The sequence below is a fragment of the Lepisosteus oculatus genome, unplaced genomic scaffold (genome assembly GCF_040954835.1).
Source record: "Lepisosteus oculatus isolate fLepOcu1 unplaced genomic scaffold, fLepOcu1.hap2 HAP2_SCAFFOLD_78, whole genome shotgun sequence".
Lineage (NCBI taxonomy): Eukaryota > Metazoa > Chordata > Actinopteri > Semionotiformes > Lepisosteidae > Lepisosteus > Lepisosteus oculatus.
The window spans coordinates 102,596-116,959 of NW_027168341.1; the positions used below are offsets into that span (position 1 = coordinate 102,596).

Sequence of the window (14,364 nt, forward strand, 5' to 3'; positions counted from 1 at the left end):
GGGAATTTCTTTTGTCCTCCTTTGAATAGAAAGCCGTGTAATTCAGTGTACGGGCTTACTTATAGAAAGTCTCTCGATTGTAAAACAAGTGTAAAAAACAAAACAAAGTGCAAACAGTGCATCAAGACAATGTACAAACAAACAATAGACAATGTGCAAGTAAACATGTAGACAGTTTGAATGTAAACAATACAGACGTGTAAACAATGACTGGAGATGTGCAATAGATAAGAAATCATAAAGAGGTAGATGGTGATGGTGTAGGTGTGGCCTGAGGGAGATGGCTAAATGTGTTCGCCAGTCTCACGGCTTGTGGATAGAAACTATTGAAGAATCTAGTGGTAAGTGTCCGTATGCTCTTATATCTCTTGCCTGAGGGCAGTGGGGTGAAGAGCTCATGCCCGGGATGGTGACTGTCCTCTGTGATGGCCAGAATTCTACCACGACAGCGGTCCTCATAGAGCTGTTTAATCTCGGTGAGACCGCAGCCGATGATCTTCTGGGCCATATTGACCATTCTCTGCAGTGCCTTTCTTTCTCGCGAAGAGGTGTTACCATACCACACGGTGATCCCGTTGGTGAGGACGCTATCGATAGTGCAGCGGTAGAAGTTCACCAACACATGTATTGGCATCCCCCATGACTTGAGGCACCTCAAGAAATAAAAGCGCTGCTGAGCCTTCTTCATGATAGAGTCAGTGTTCACAGTCCAGGTTAGATCTTTAGAGATGTGAATTCCCAAAAACCTAAAGCTGGTGACTGTTTCCACTTCCGTTCCATCAATACTGAGTGGGCTGTGAGTGTATGGCCTGTGTCTCCGAAAGTCCACTGTTAGCTCTTTGGTTTTCTTTATGTTCAAGTCCAGGTTATTGCTATGACACCACCTAAGCAGCTGTACAACTTCATCCCTGTAAGTGGACTCGTCATCATCACTGATCAGTCCTATTATAGTGGTGTCATCGGCAAACTTAATGATGCGGTTGTTGCTTTGTCTTGCTGTGCAGTCGTGAGTAAATAGGGAGTACAACCTTGGACTCAGACAGCAGCCTTGTGGGGTTCCAGTGCTCAGGGTGAGTGGTGTTGATGTTTTATTGCCTATCCGCACCACCTGTGGTCTCTCGATAAGAAAGTCCAGCAGCCAGTTGCAGACAAAATTGCACAGACCAGATTTCGAGTCCATCGCCTTAACCACTCGGCCACGACTACAGCGAGCTTGCCGCCGCCGCATTCCTCCTATAATCTAACACGGAGTGCAAGGTGGCTGCGGAGTCGCTCTCCGTTAAAAAAAAATAAATACCTTTGACAAAATATGTGCCGGCAGACAGACACGCCTCAGAGGGTTTAAGGCTGGCTTCACGTTCAGATGATAAAGTCTCCCCGTCCGGATGTCAAAATGCAACTTTGGCAGACAGAAAAAACATCAACAAACCACAAATGTGGACAAGGATTTTACAAGCTGCACCACACTGCACTTTCAAAAGCATTTACATTCGTTTTAGACGCAGGAATTGCCTTTGATTTGCGCGCTTACGAACGCCATAGAAAACGAAACAAATCTAAAGCCCTCAGCTCTTGCACTTGATTATAATGCCATTACGTGTCGAAGCAATAATTTACGTCATCCTACCACTGCAACACGGGGAATAGAGGGAAATGAGCACACGCTACGAATCGTCTCAATCACTCCCTAGAGTCGTAAGGTGCATTGAAGGGTGCACCCCCATCATTAATCGTTGCGACTCTGTGAAAGGAAAGCTCTTGAGCAGTCTTTGAAACAGCTCGGATGAAACACTTGATTGCTTCCATGTGCATCTGGAGCTCATTTCTTATTTTCACTTCACGCCGCCCAAAGCATTTCTAAAACAGAAGATTCGCGTTTGGGAATGCGCCCTGCCCTATAAATAAAACAGGTCTACGGGTCTGAAACCTGCTCCACGGAAAACAGCTCTGTTGCGCTTTTGATCAAAGGGAGATTCGCTGTTCTTACTTTTGGATGAGAAAACACCCAAAGGGGCTTTTTGGAGCTGGATTCCAACCAGCATCCTAAAGTTTCGGTATCCTTTACAGTCCTCTGTTCAGTCGACAAGGGACAGAAGGGGGCAGCTTTCCTCACACATACAGTGCAATGTACTGTAGTGTTCCTGTTCATTGAATTCGCAATTCTGCATCAGACCTCTAACTCGTTTCCTTAGCTTGGATTTAAGCCACGAAGCAGGCTTCTACTGTATAAACGTCTAGAGGAATCCCAAACTATTTGAGAGGCCATCATCCCAGGGGGAACTGACAAAGTCTATCCCTAAACACCTAGCGCAGTCTCTCGAGAGACTGTCAAAAAACGCATTCTCCATTTGCGTTGCAAGTAAGTGAAAACGCGGTCTCAACCCAGAGCCACTTGGCAGCAGCAGAACGTAAACGCTGTTACTGCTCAAAACCGACGTTAGCCTACTATATCATGTTCAGCCACCGCTAGAAAATGTATGGCTCTAGTACCGGAGCAAACGACAGGAGGGCCAACATCAAACGGGCACACATGTCAGACATGGAGAGCGACAAGGATGGGATTCAAACCCATGTATGCAGAGCACAATGGAAGAGCAGTCCATCACCTTAACCACTCGACCACCTCGTAGAGGAAACTGGGCTGTCCGGACATGGGTTGGCGCGCTCCAGATGATCTTTTTCTTTTTTTCCCCTCGTACTCGAGGGTCATTTTCCTGTTCCAAATGCGATTTCAACATTTTCCTTGGGAGATGTCAAGCCAGCAAGCCACTGCTGTGGTTCAGTGGCCAGTGTGGAGTTCAGTGGCCCTGTTGTACACAGAAAGCACATTGAGCTCCTTGGACATGAAAAGTTCCAGATAAAAGCCATTTGTCATCCTTTCTCTTGGTGTCGATGTTGCTATTGTATGTAAAGGTGGCAACTTGCTCAGCGAGCAGGCGGAGCACACACCGAATGCAGATGTGTCTGAGTGGTGTGTCCAAGTGGCTGCAAAAGGACAACACTACCGGGGCGCCGTTGCTTAGTTGGTAAAAGCGCTTGTCTCTTAAACAGGAGATCCTGAGTCCGAATACCAGTGGTGCCTTCTTTGTTCTGTCTTCTCGAACAGAACTGGTCCTTACAGACAACCGCCTACGGCTAGACTTAATTAAATGCAAGTATTCATTTCCTGTCTTTAACGCGACTTGTTTTTTCTTAAAATGGATGCAACTTGCAAAACATGAAATACAAACCTTGCTAATCAGCGCTAGCGGCTGGCAAAAAAAAAAGAGGTCAGCAATGTTTTTTTCTTTAACCTTAACCCTGCTAATGGAGAAGAGTTAAACGACCGAGTCTATGCAGCTTAAACGGTGCGCACGTCGGGTTCTTAGCTGAAAGGGTGGTAAATCACGCTAACCCTAGTCCTTAATCTTTTAAAGAGGATACAAAATTGAACCTAGTCGCCACATCCTGTTCAATGATAAAAAGGTAACATCTATCCTCGCTCCAGAGTAAATCTCACGTTGAGGGCATATTTTTTTTTCACTTTACCGTGAGTCGGGCTCGGCTGCACAGAGGAGAGAGCAGAGCAATGAGGTCACGGGGACAGGGGAGTCACACGCTGGTAGTTTGAATACGCGGAAGATCACTGAGGGATCCACAGTATATGGACCCTCCGTGCGCCATCAGTCCGTTCTTAAAAACGTGTCCTTCCGAGCTACATAAATTGCACTTTGGCAGCATTGAACAGTCAGAGGCTAAATGTCCCTGTTTGCCACAGGTCTTGCAGCATTTCACAGTGCAGGACGATGCCAGGTGTCCCACAGCACCACAGCGCCGACACACCTTTGGTTGTCCCACATAAAAAACATAGCCATTGCAGGCGCCCAGCCGGATTGTAGAGGGCAGGTGCCTTAAGCCTCCATTTACATTGTCCGGTAGCAAGCGAACCTCGAATTTCCTTGCTCCTGTTTTTATACCGTCAACATCTCTAACCTCAGTTCCATGGTGGACGGTGCAGTACTGGTTAAGCCAGGTGTGAATGTCCTCCGTCTTTGCCAGTTCCGAGAACATAACAACATGCACCGTTTTCCTCTCTCTCTGTGTCAGAGGCTGCAAGTTGATCTTCTCAAGGGCAGGAACTTTCCCTCTTTTTGCCTCAAACACATCCACACATTGTTCAAACAGAGAATAGGTAGCAAAAACAACCTCAAATGCTTTCTGACCTGGGAGAGCGAAGATGAAATCCAAGTGCCGAGGTTCAAAGCCAAGTTCCTTCTGTAACACTTTTCTGCTGAACTGCATACGATCCATGAAGAGGTCATCCAAAAGCTCAAAACGTACAGCATTCTTGCGGGATCCAAAGGTTGCCATCTCAAACTGCAAAACAAACACTGCTTCCACAAAACAAGAAAACAATCCAACTACTCCAACTACAGGCTGATCAAGGTATCTCCCCTGCCAGGTAAGCCGAGAGCCGCAGGCGATGAGCCCGGAGCTGAACGGGCCCCACTGGCTCGTTTGTAAGGCCAGGTGCATTGCCAACCACGACCGGCAGGGCAGAGGCCTTGAAGGCGGCCTGGGCTCCTGCAGCTGTCCAGCCACGCACTCTGGTTTCTCTTCATCTCGTACAAATCTTTTGCCTTTTACTAAAGATTTCCATGGAGAGGAGCATGAATGAGTTCCATACAATTTTTGTGCTTCCCTGCCTTCGGGTGGGGCGCAGCTGGGCTGGTCAAAGAGAGAAAACAAAACCGCTCACAATCGCTCTTATTACGGCGACTGTGGCCGTCTGCTCTGCGAGTCCTCGGTCTCCGCCTGTCTGATTGGCGCTCTTTTCTTTGGGGGGCGGGAAGTGTCCGGCCGCAAATATGAAGCGTTACAGCAACGACATGCCATGAGACGATTGATAACGATTTCCATAGGATCCCCGCGGTTGCCTGGCAACCGTCAGCTTTGCGCAGTGGCAGTATCGTAGCCTGTGAGGTTTAGCCGAGGCGCGATTATTGCTAGTTGAAAACTTTTCCCAATACCCCGCTTCCGCCGGTTTGCAATACAATCGGCGAAAGCAATTTTTGACAGTCTCGTCAGAGACTGAGCAAGGTGTTTAAAGACAGATTTTGTCATGGTAACATCATGGTAGAAAGAAACAAGCTTGTTACGTCTCAAAAGAAACGCTCTTTAGCTCTTTCAGCGTTATGCAGAGAACAGCGTCTGTCGAGATCACTTTTGAGTCAGCGCGAAACGCCGTGTGCTGTCAGTTTGATTTCATATTGCTCGTAGCGGCGCCCGGCTTTTGTCTGTCAAACGTTAGGTTGCGCTTCTTCATGCTGCATCGTCGGCATGAGTGGAGCTTTTTAAACGTCTGTACTTACTGCGCCCCATAAGAAATCGTTTGTCCCCGTTCAAAAGAGATTGTGCGATGTCCTGCAGCGTTCGCAAAGCAAACCTTTGACAGTTTGAAAAGAGGAATTTATTCTGCTTCCTGTACGTGCAGTAGTTACAAAGTTGAACGTCTTTACACGATCTGCTGCAGTTTTCAGTGGGCGGGCTTTGTCAGATGGCTTGGAAAAACGCACTGTGTTTCGGCTCGGGAAACATCATGAGTAGTGTCCTGCATGTTTTCTGTGTATAGCTGTCTTTTAACGCATACAGAATTCATTCGAAATCATTGATTTCTCCAATTAACAAGGGTACCTTTTTGAACCTGCGAGAAGCATTCTTTCAATGTAACAGATTTACTCCGAGGAAAGGCAGCATGACATTGAGAGTAGCTCAAGCTTTCAGCACCCGTATCGGACTGCGTGTATGCAGACACCGCTCAGAATCCCCTGTAAGATTCTCCCTCAGTTCCGTTGTGCAGTGATTTAACTCTTTCAAAAGGCTTCACTTTCCTAGTCACATTCCAAGGCTAATCGAACCCGGGCTGTTTCCTCCAGCGGTATAGTATTGCAGTGAGACAGCACGATGCCTGCAAGACTATGTCACGCTAAACGCCACAGATTGTGTTTGTCCGTTCGTGTCAGTCGTCCTGCAGCCACGGGAAGTGGGACACAAACATGCTGCAATGCTTTCAGGACGTTAGGATTTGTTTGTGCAACATCCGAGAAGAGTACTTGTGGCTTGAATGTGAACTGTACGTGCCCGCCCCCTTTCCTCTGTAGTGCATGAGTTCCTCCCGGCACGCCCTTCGTCATTGTTCTGTCATCTTGTATTTAAAGGGTTGTATTTCTGCTGCTGAAAATAAGCAACGGTTTTCTCACAACGTCCTTTGTTCCCAACGGAGCCCTTGTCTGTCATGAAATTCTTCAAAACCTCAAGCTAGAAGTAGAAGAAGACGACAAATATGAAGCGTTACCGCAACGACATGCCATGAGACGATCGATAACGATTTCCATAGGATCCCCGCGGTTGTCTGGCAACCGTCAGCTTTGCGCAGTGGCAGTATCGTAGCATGTGAGGTTTAGCCGAGGCGCGATTATTGCTAGTTGAAAACTTTTCCCAATACCCTGCTTCCGCCGGTTTGCAATTCAATCGGCGAAAGCAATTTTTGACAGTCTCGTCAGAGACTGAGCAAGGTGTTTAAAGACAGATTTGGTCATAGAGACATCATGGTAGAAAGAAACAAGCTTGTTACGTCTCAACAGAAACGCTCTTTAGCTCTTTCAGCGTTATGCAGAGAACAGCGTCTGTCGAGATCACTTTTGAGTCAGCGCGAAACGCCGTGTGCTGTCAGTTTGATTTCATATTGCTCGTAGCGGCGATCGGCTTTTGTCTGTCAAACGTTAGGTTGCGCTTCTTCATGCTGCATCGTCGGCATGAGTGGAGCTTTTTAAACGTCTGTACTTACTGCGCCCCATAAGAAATGGTTTGTCCCCGTTCAAAAGAGATTGTGCGATCTCCCGCAGCGTTCGCAAAGCAAACCTTTGACAGTTTGAAAAGAGGAATTTATTCTGCTTCCTGTGCGTGCAGTAGTTACAAAGTTGAACGTCTTTACACGATCTGCTGCAGTTTTCAGTGGGCGGGCTTTGTCAGATTGTAACGCAACGGAGGCTCAGGCGGGCGCCCTTGCCGCATCTGGTCGGCCCCAAGTATAGGTGGCTCGAACCCGGGACTTCCGCGTCTCTCTGCAGCGACCTAGCCCCGTGAGCTAAAGAGAGATCTCTCCATAGCCCAGTAGCTGTGGTCCTGCTATCACAGGGAAGGGCGGTGACGTCACCCGCTCTGGTACGCCGGCTCTTACACACAGTGCTTGTCGGCCGTAAGCGTTACACTACAGTTTAAGAAGAGGAATTTATTCTGCTTCCTGTGCGTGCAGTAGTTACAAAGTTGAACGTCTTTACACGATCTGCTGCAGTTTTCAGTGGGCGGGCTTTGTCAGATGGCTTGGAAAAACGCACTGTGTTTCGGCTCGGGAAACATCATGAGCAGTGTCCTGCATGTGTTCTGTGTATAGCTGTCTTTTAACGCATACAGAATTCATTCGAAATCATTGATTTCTCCAATTAAAAAGGGGCCCTTAAAGGATGAGTCAAAGTAACGTCTAATCGGATTAGTTTCCTTAGAGTTGGTTCAGAGTTTGCCTTTCACAGATGCGCAAGGAAGAATGTTGGGGGTGTATGCTTCAAGGCGCCTTACAGCTGTAGGGAGTGATTCGAGACGATTCGTGGCGTGTGCTCGGTCCCATATACCGTACGCCCCGGGGTGCAGTGCTAGGATGATGTACAATACCGCTTGGGCACGTAACACCGTTATATGCAAGTGCGGGAAGTGAGGGTTTTCGTTTGTTCGTTTTGTTTTGCTCTGCTTTGCTTTGTTTTGCTTTCCATCGCGTTGGTAAGAGCGTAAATAAAAAGGCGATTCCTGCGTCTACCACTAATGTAAGAGCTATTTCAAGTGCGACGTGGTGCGGCTTTTCAAATGCTTGTGGGCATTTCTCTGTTGTTGATTCTTTTTTTGTGTGTAACAGAGTGGCATTTTCATGTCCGGACGGGGAGACTTTATCATTCCGACATGAAGCCACCCTTAAGTGCTCTGAGGCATGTCTGTCTGCAAGGCTTGTATTTTGGAAATGTTTTTTTGAAACGGAGAACGTCTTTGAAATAGGCTTCCGCCGGCGCCTCGTGATCCAGGTAAGATTGTAGCAAGAACGCAGCGGCGGCGGGGCTTGCTGTAGTCGTGGCCGAGTGGTTAGGGAGATGGACTAGAAATCCATTCGGGTCTTCCCCTGCAGGTTCGAATCCTGCCGACTACGTTGTCCACCTCCTGTTGCTGTGTTCCGGCGCAAGCAAAGAAGCGCTGTTCCTGGTGGTTTTAAAATGCCAAATCGCTTGTACCCGCTCCCTAGGAATTAAGTTCTAAAGCGAATGGCATTTTGCAGATGTCGACGCTTTTTGCACAGAGCACCAAAAAAGCGTCTTTTTTGAAGGCCCAGGCACCGAGCATTGGTGGTTCAGTGGTAGAATTCTTGCCTGCCACACGGGAGGCTCGGGTTCGATTCCTGGCCAATGCTTCCATCCTCTTGCAACTCGCAAGAGGATGGAATATAATGATCCAGTGTGTTGCACTACTTCACTGCTTCACTGCTCTATGCCGTCTGGAAATAAATCCTCAGACTGCTTACTGCCCTGGGCATGTACCAATAAATTACAGGAGCACATCTATATATCACTGCGTTGAAGCAGGAGACACACAATCACTGCAAACACATCCTAAATACAGTGTTCCAGCACCTTTGACCTCATCCAGAACGTATCATTTCTTGAAAGGGATTGCTGTCCGAATGCACATCTGAATCCCGAACAGAATCTCTAGTAAAATACGATCATTTGTGAAACAGGTAAATGACTGTCTCAGGGGCCCATTCCTCATTGTCAGACACATGTATGCAATGCTTTCACCGTGCATTGAGCAATAGGGATTAAAGACGCCACAGGTAAGGTTAGAAGTCATTCTCACTATATTCTAAAATATTGGACTCATATTCTTATGATGGCAGACATGATGCTGCGTTTAAAACCGGGGTTAATGGACATTATATGACTGTCAATTCTTTTTTTTTTTTAGAGACTCTTGGCTGCCTATGTGGTACAGTGCAGCGTGAAGGAAACATTTTCCAAAACTGTGTCAGCTCAAAAGTTGTAAGAAAACCTCTCCAGCTGCTTTAACTCTCTTCATTCTTGTCATTTAATGTGACACTCGATGCATAACTGGAGCCTCACATATGCAAATGGTGAGGCTCCAGTTCGACACCACTTTACAGTATCTGACAAAAGCATGGCAGACTGTGCCGGACCGGCAGATAACTTCTGCTTATTTTTACCATATTAAACATTGGAAATCCTCCGACTTGCATTTGTGACACTTGATTTTGGCTCCACCTAAGACACTCTTAAATCTTCAAACACTTTTCTATTCTCCCGCAACACTCTTGTCTGTCGGCACTATGTGGCAGTGTTTCATGACAACCCCTCTCACCACGGAAAGGAACCTAACAGCTTTGGTAAGAGAGGAGAAAAGGACCTGGCCCGTACGGGGCTCAAACCCACGACCTTGGCATTATTAGCACCATGCTCTAACCAACTGAGCTAACCGGCCTCACGACAGTGCTCCTCTCTGTGCTGCAAAAAATCGAACTCAGGGAATTTCTTTTGCCCTCCTTTGAATAGAAAGCCGTGTAATTCAGTGTACGGGCTTTCTCGTACAGTTTCATGGTTCTTGCAACCCAAATCCTACACTGGCCTGAAGTGCCCCTCCGTTTCACAGCATTTTTCAGCTGATTTAAAAGGTACCTAAAGGAGAAGCATTATTGAAGACCATCAATTACCAAGAGCTTTTGTCAAAGGTTTTGGTGGTCATTTTTAATGACCACAGAGCGCTGTGACCTCGGTTTTACATCTCATCCAAAAGACAGAGCCCTTTTACAACACAGCGTCTCCGTCACTATACTGGGGCATTGGGACCCGCACGGACCTCAGGGTGAGCGCCCCCCCGCCGGCACCATTAACACCGCTTCCAGCTGGAAGCTTTGTTTTTCCCTGTAGCTCACCCTCATCCGGGTACTGACCTGGCTCACACCTGCTTAGCTTCAGTGGGTTTTCAGTTGCGAGTTGCAAGGGGATGCAAGTGATGGAGCCGCTCGCTGCAAAAGCCACTGCATTGGCCGGGAATCGAACCCGAGCCTCCCGCGTGGCAGGCGAGAATTCTACCACTGAACCACCAATGCTCAGTGCCTGGGCTTTCAAAAAAGACGCTTTTTTGGTGCTCTGCGCAAAACGCGTCGACATCTGCTTCCAGCTGCAAAATGCCATTCGCGGACGCTGAAGAACTTATTTCCAAGGCATAGGGTACAAGGGATTTGGCGTTTTAAAACCACCAGGAACAGCAAAGAGGCACACTTCTTTGCTTGCGCCGGAACACACCGACTGGAGGCGGACAACATAACCGACAGGATTCGAACCTGCGCGGGGAGACCCCAATGGATTTCAAGTCCATCGCCTTAACCACTCGGCCACGACTACAGCAAACCCCACCACCGCTGCGTTCTTGCTACAATCTTACCTGGATCGCGAGGCGCCGGCGGAAGCCTATTTCAAAGTCGTTCTCCGTTTCAAAAAAACATTTCCAAAATACAAGCCTTGCAGACAGACACGCCTCAGAGGACTTAAGGGTGGCTTCATGTCGGAATGATAAAGTCTCCCCGTCCGGACATGAAAATGCCACTTTGTTACACACAAAAAAAGAATCAACAACAGAGAAATGCCCTCAAGCATTTCAAAAGCCGCAACACGCCGCACTTGAAATAGCTCTTACATTAGAGGTAGACACAGGAATCGACTTTTTATTTACGCTCTTTTCAAACTGTCAAAGGTTTGCTTTGCGAACGCTGCAGGACATCGCACAATCTCTTTTGAACGGCGACAAACGATTTCTTATGGGGCGCAGTAAGTACAGACGTTTAAAAAGCTCCACTCATGCCGACGATGCAGCATGAAGAAGCGCAACCTAACGTTTGACAGACAAAAGCCGGGCACCGCTACGAGCAATATGAAATCAAACTGACAGCACACGGCCTTTCGCGCTGACTCAAAAGTGATCTCGACAGACGCTGTTCTCTGCATAACGCTGAAAGAGCTAAAGAGCGTTTCTGTTGAGACGTAACAAGCTCGTTTCTTTCTACCATGATGTCACCATGACAAAATCTGTCTTTAAACAGCTTGCTCAGTCCCTGACGAGACTGTCAAAAATTGCTTTCGCCGATTGTATTGCAAACCGGCGGAAGCGGGGTATTGGGAAAAGTTTTCAACTAGCAATAATCGCGCCTCGGCTAAACGTCACAGGCTACGATACTGCCACTGCGCAAAGCTGACGGTTGCCAGGCAACCGCGGGGATCCTATGGAAATCAACATGGTTCATGATTAGGTTTATGAGCAATCTAATTACTTATTCATTTAAAACGCTATATAAAATAAAGTTTATTATTAATTTGCTGGACAGAGCTGTGAACATTATTATGCATAACACAAAGATAACGATCCTGATCAGTTTAGAAATCTGTGTACGCTGTAAGGTTTTTACTTCTTAAACTTTTAAAATACACGTTTCGAATAGAAAGAAATCCTCTTCCTGGTACAGTATGTATAGCAAACCAGCACGTCTTTTTTCTCCAATCAGAGGGGTGTCAGATGGTGTCAGCCAATAACCATTCTGAAGCCCTACCATAATCTCTGGTATGGGGAGACCCCAGAAATCTGTCCCATAGTTTAGACAGATGATAGATACTTCTATTGATCCTGTGAGGGAAACAAAGTAAATCATTTTCATTTTAGGAAATTATTAAACGCTCGGTTAAAAGCAAAGGAGATTGTCTGTTATAGTGGACATAAAAACAAGAGTTCGCTGGCATTATATCCTAGAAGACACAGACCGGAGCCAGACCAGGAGAATGCTCGCAGCGTAAAAGAAAATGTCTGATGAACTAGGGATTGGACAGTTTCCAAGTGCTTGTACAATCGATGGAAATGTTCAAATAAATGTGCAAAAGAAATAAACAAAATAATCATTTATTTCTTTATCATATTGGCTAGCTAATGTCCTCTCTTTGCTAGTTAGTGGCTGTGTTTCTGCGTTGGGTAGCAACGGGTGACTGTTCTCAGGCGGAAGATGTAAAGAGTTTAATTTTCATGTTAAATAATTTTTTAAAATTAAAATTCATTCTATACAGCAATCGCATATTTGGGTACCGTTTCATAAAACTTTCATGCTTAAAATGGTTAGGGAGAAATGGAAGACTGGTGTGTATTTTTTCTTTAAACTACCAAGACCAGCCATACACAGTACAGTTTATGTACATACAGTAATGTTTATGTTCCTAAATTAATATCGTTTATGACCTTCAGATGCGTTATGCTCCTCTTCTTTTTATGCTCAGCTACTAAAATTTCCCTTTAGTGGTAAAATTCCATATAAATATTCAAAACTAAGCGGATTAAAATGTGCACAGTAAAGACATTAAATGATTAAATCTTTTCACTACCAACCAATGCACCACGAGTGCCCCTGTCGGTCATTTTGGCCAGCCAATCACTTACCGCGGTGCCCTGCGGTTGCTTGTGGGTAGTTTACCGTACTGCGGGTTTATACCGCGCATTTTGAATGGCTGCATCTGTACACGGCTACCAAGATGATCTCAGGTGCGCTGAGCTGGTACGGAACATATTGAACTGATCGACGGCGAATTGTCTCTCAGACAGGCTTTTCACCTCTGAGCTCCCTGACTGACAGTGATCAGCTAGGTAGTGAAACAGTCAGCTGCTTCTAAGCCTTAAACAGCTGCATCTCGGCGCTTCCATGGAGAGATTATTTGAAAGCCGAACATCGCCCATTGGGAACACCTTACTATCACTAGTTTAAGAGACTCTTAAGGTCTTGCAGAGGTGCCTGTCTAATAGCATGCGCTTTGCAAGCTATAGGTGTTTAGGCTGAGCCAGAATGCCTGTTAACAAAATGTTTTTCTAAAGGGGCCTCGCACTCTTTTCCAAGCAATGGTCACCATCCCCACCGAGTGTCACAACGTAGTCATGTCCTAGGACGTCACCTGTTAGTCTCCATTTGTCTGCCACCAACACTTTAGGTTACGGGGTCACAACCGCACCCCGGAGAGCAGAGGAGCCGTTGGCGTTCTGGCGGCGCAGATTGGGCTGAAGGTGGGGCGCTTGAATCTCGCTGTTGGAGGCCGTCTGAAACTGACCCAAGCCTTTCCCTTGAATTAAATGTAAATAAGAAATGAACCCCAGATGCACATGGAATCAATCACGTGTTTTCTGTGAGCCGTTTCAAAGACTGCTCCAGAGTTTACCTTGCACAGATGCGCAAAGATTAATGATGGGGGTGCACGCTTCCAGGCGCCTTACAACTGTAGGGACTGATTAGAGACAATTCGTAGCGTGTGTTCGTTTGCATATACGCTCCGTGTTGCAATGGTAGGATGAAGTCAAAAACGGCTTGGACGCGTAACGGCATTCTATCCAACTGCAGGACTTGAGGTTTTTTTGTGCTTTGTTCTGTTTTCGTTGACATCGCATTCGTAAGAGCGTCAAAAAAAAGGCAATTCCAGCATCTAACACGAATAAAAGGGCTATTGAAACTGCAGGGCTGCGCAGCTTCTAAAATCCTTGCACACAATTCTCCGTTATTGTTACTTCCTTCTTTCTGTCTAACAAAGTTCCCTTTTCCTGACCGGACGGGGAGACTTTATCATTCCAACTTGAAGCCAGCCTTAAGTCCTCTGAGGCGCGTTTGTCTGCTAGCATGCATGTTGTGAAAGTTTTTTTTGTTGTTGTTAAACGGAAAGCGACTTTGAAAAAGGTTTCCGCCGCCGCCCGGCACTCTATGTTAGACTGTATCAAGAAGGCAGTGACGGCGGCGGCACGCGCTGCAGCCGTGGCCGAGTGGTTAGGGCGATGGATTAGAAAGCCGTCGGGGTCTCCCCGCGAAGCTTCGAGTCCTGCTGCCTACGGTGTCGTCGTGTGCCTACGCAACAAAGGAAAAGCACCCGTTTCGCTTTTCCCACGACTCTTAAAACGCGAATGATCTGGATTTCTACATGAATGGCTCTTAAAATGTGATCTGATCTTCATCTGACGCATAATAATAAATAAAGACAGTCTTGTTTAACAAACAACACACACAACATTTTACATTGTCAATTCAGTTCAAATCGCTGTATTTCTATATAGCGCCTTTCACAACAAGGTTGTCCCAAGGCACTTAACAATGCAAGTTGTTAAGAGCCTTGTGTCTAATATGCCACCTAGGTTACGTGCTGTCTCTTTGAGGCAAATGTTGAAATCCTCTGAGTTAAGTGCTGAAGTTATAGTAGTCCTATC

At 46.6% G+C, this 14,364-nt stretch overlaps 6 non-coding genes across 6 annotated transcripts; 3 read left to right on the top strand and 3 right to left on the bottom strand.

Annotated features, from left to right (window-relative positions):
* The first annotated feature begins 4,581 nt into the window (after window positions 1-4,581).
* Window positions 4,582-4,698, top strand: LOC138235154 (U5 spliceosomal RNA). The gene has a single exon (XR_011188039.1). It is a non-coding gene; the product is annotated as a U5 spliceosomal RNA (small nuclear RNA).
* A 230-nt stretch (window positions 4,699-4,928) lies between these two features.
* On the top strand, window positions 4,929-5,070 carry LOC138235211 (U4 spliceosomal RNA). The gene has a single exon (XR_011188088.1). It is a non-coding gene; the product is annotated as a U4 spliceosomal RNA (small nuclear RNA).
* A 1,333-nt stretch (window positions 5,071-6,403) lies between these two features.
* Window positions 6,404-6,545, top strand: LOC138235138 (U4 spliceosomal RNA). Its single transcript, XR_011188023.1, has one exon. It is a non-coding gene; the product is annotated as a U4 spliceosomal RNA (small nuclear RNA).
* A 3,585-nt stretch (window positions 6,546-10,130) lies between these two features.
* On the bottom strand, window positions 10,131-10,201 carry trnag-gcc (transfer RNA glycine (anticodon GCC)). Its single transcript has one exon. It is a non-coding gene; the product is annotated as a tRNA-Gly (tRNA).
* Window positions 10,202-10,414: 213 nt separating this feature from the next.
* On the bottom strand, window positions 10,415-10,496 carry trnas-uga (transfer RNA serine (anticodon UGA)). Its single transcript has one exon. It is a non-coding gene; the product is annotated as a tRNA-Ser (tRNA).
* Window positions 10,497-11,200: 704 nt separating this feature from the next.
* Window positions 11,201-11,342, bottom strand: LOC138235137 (U4 spliceosomal RNA). Its single transcript, XR_011188022.1, has one exon. It is a non-coding gene; the product is annotated as a U4 spliceosomal RNA (small nuclear RNA).
* Between the last annotated feature and the right edge of the window lie 3,022 nt (window positions 11,343-14,364).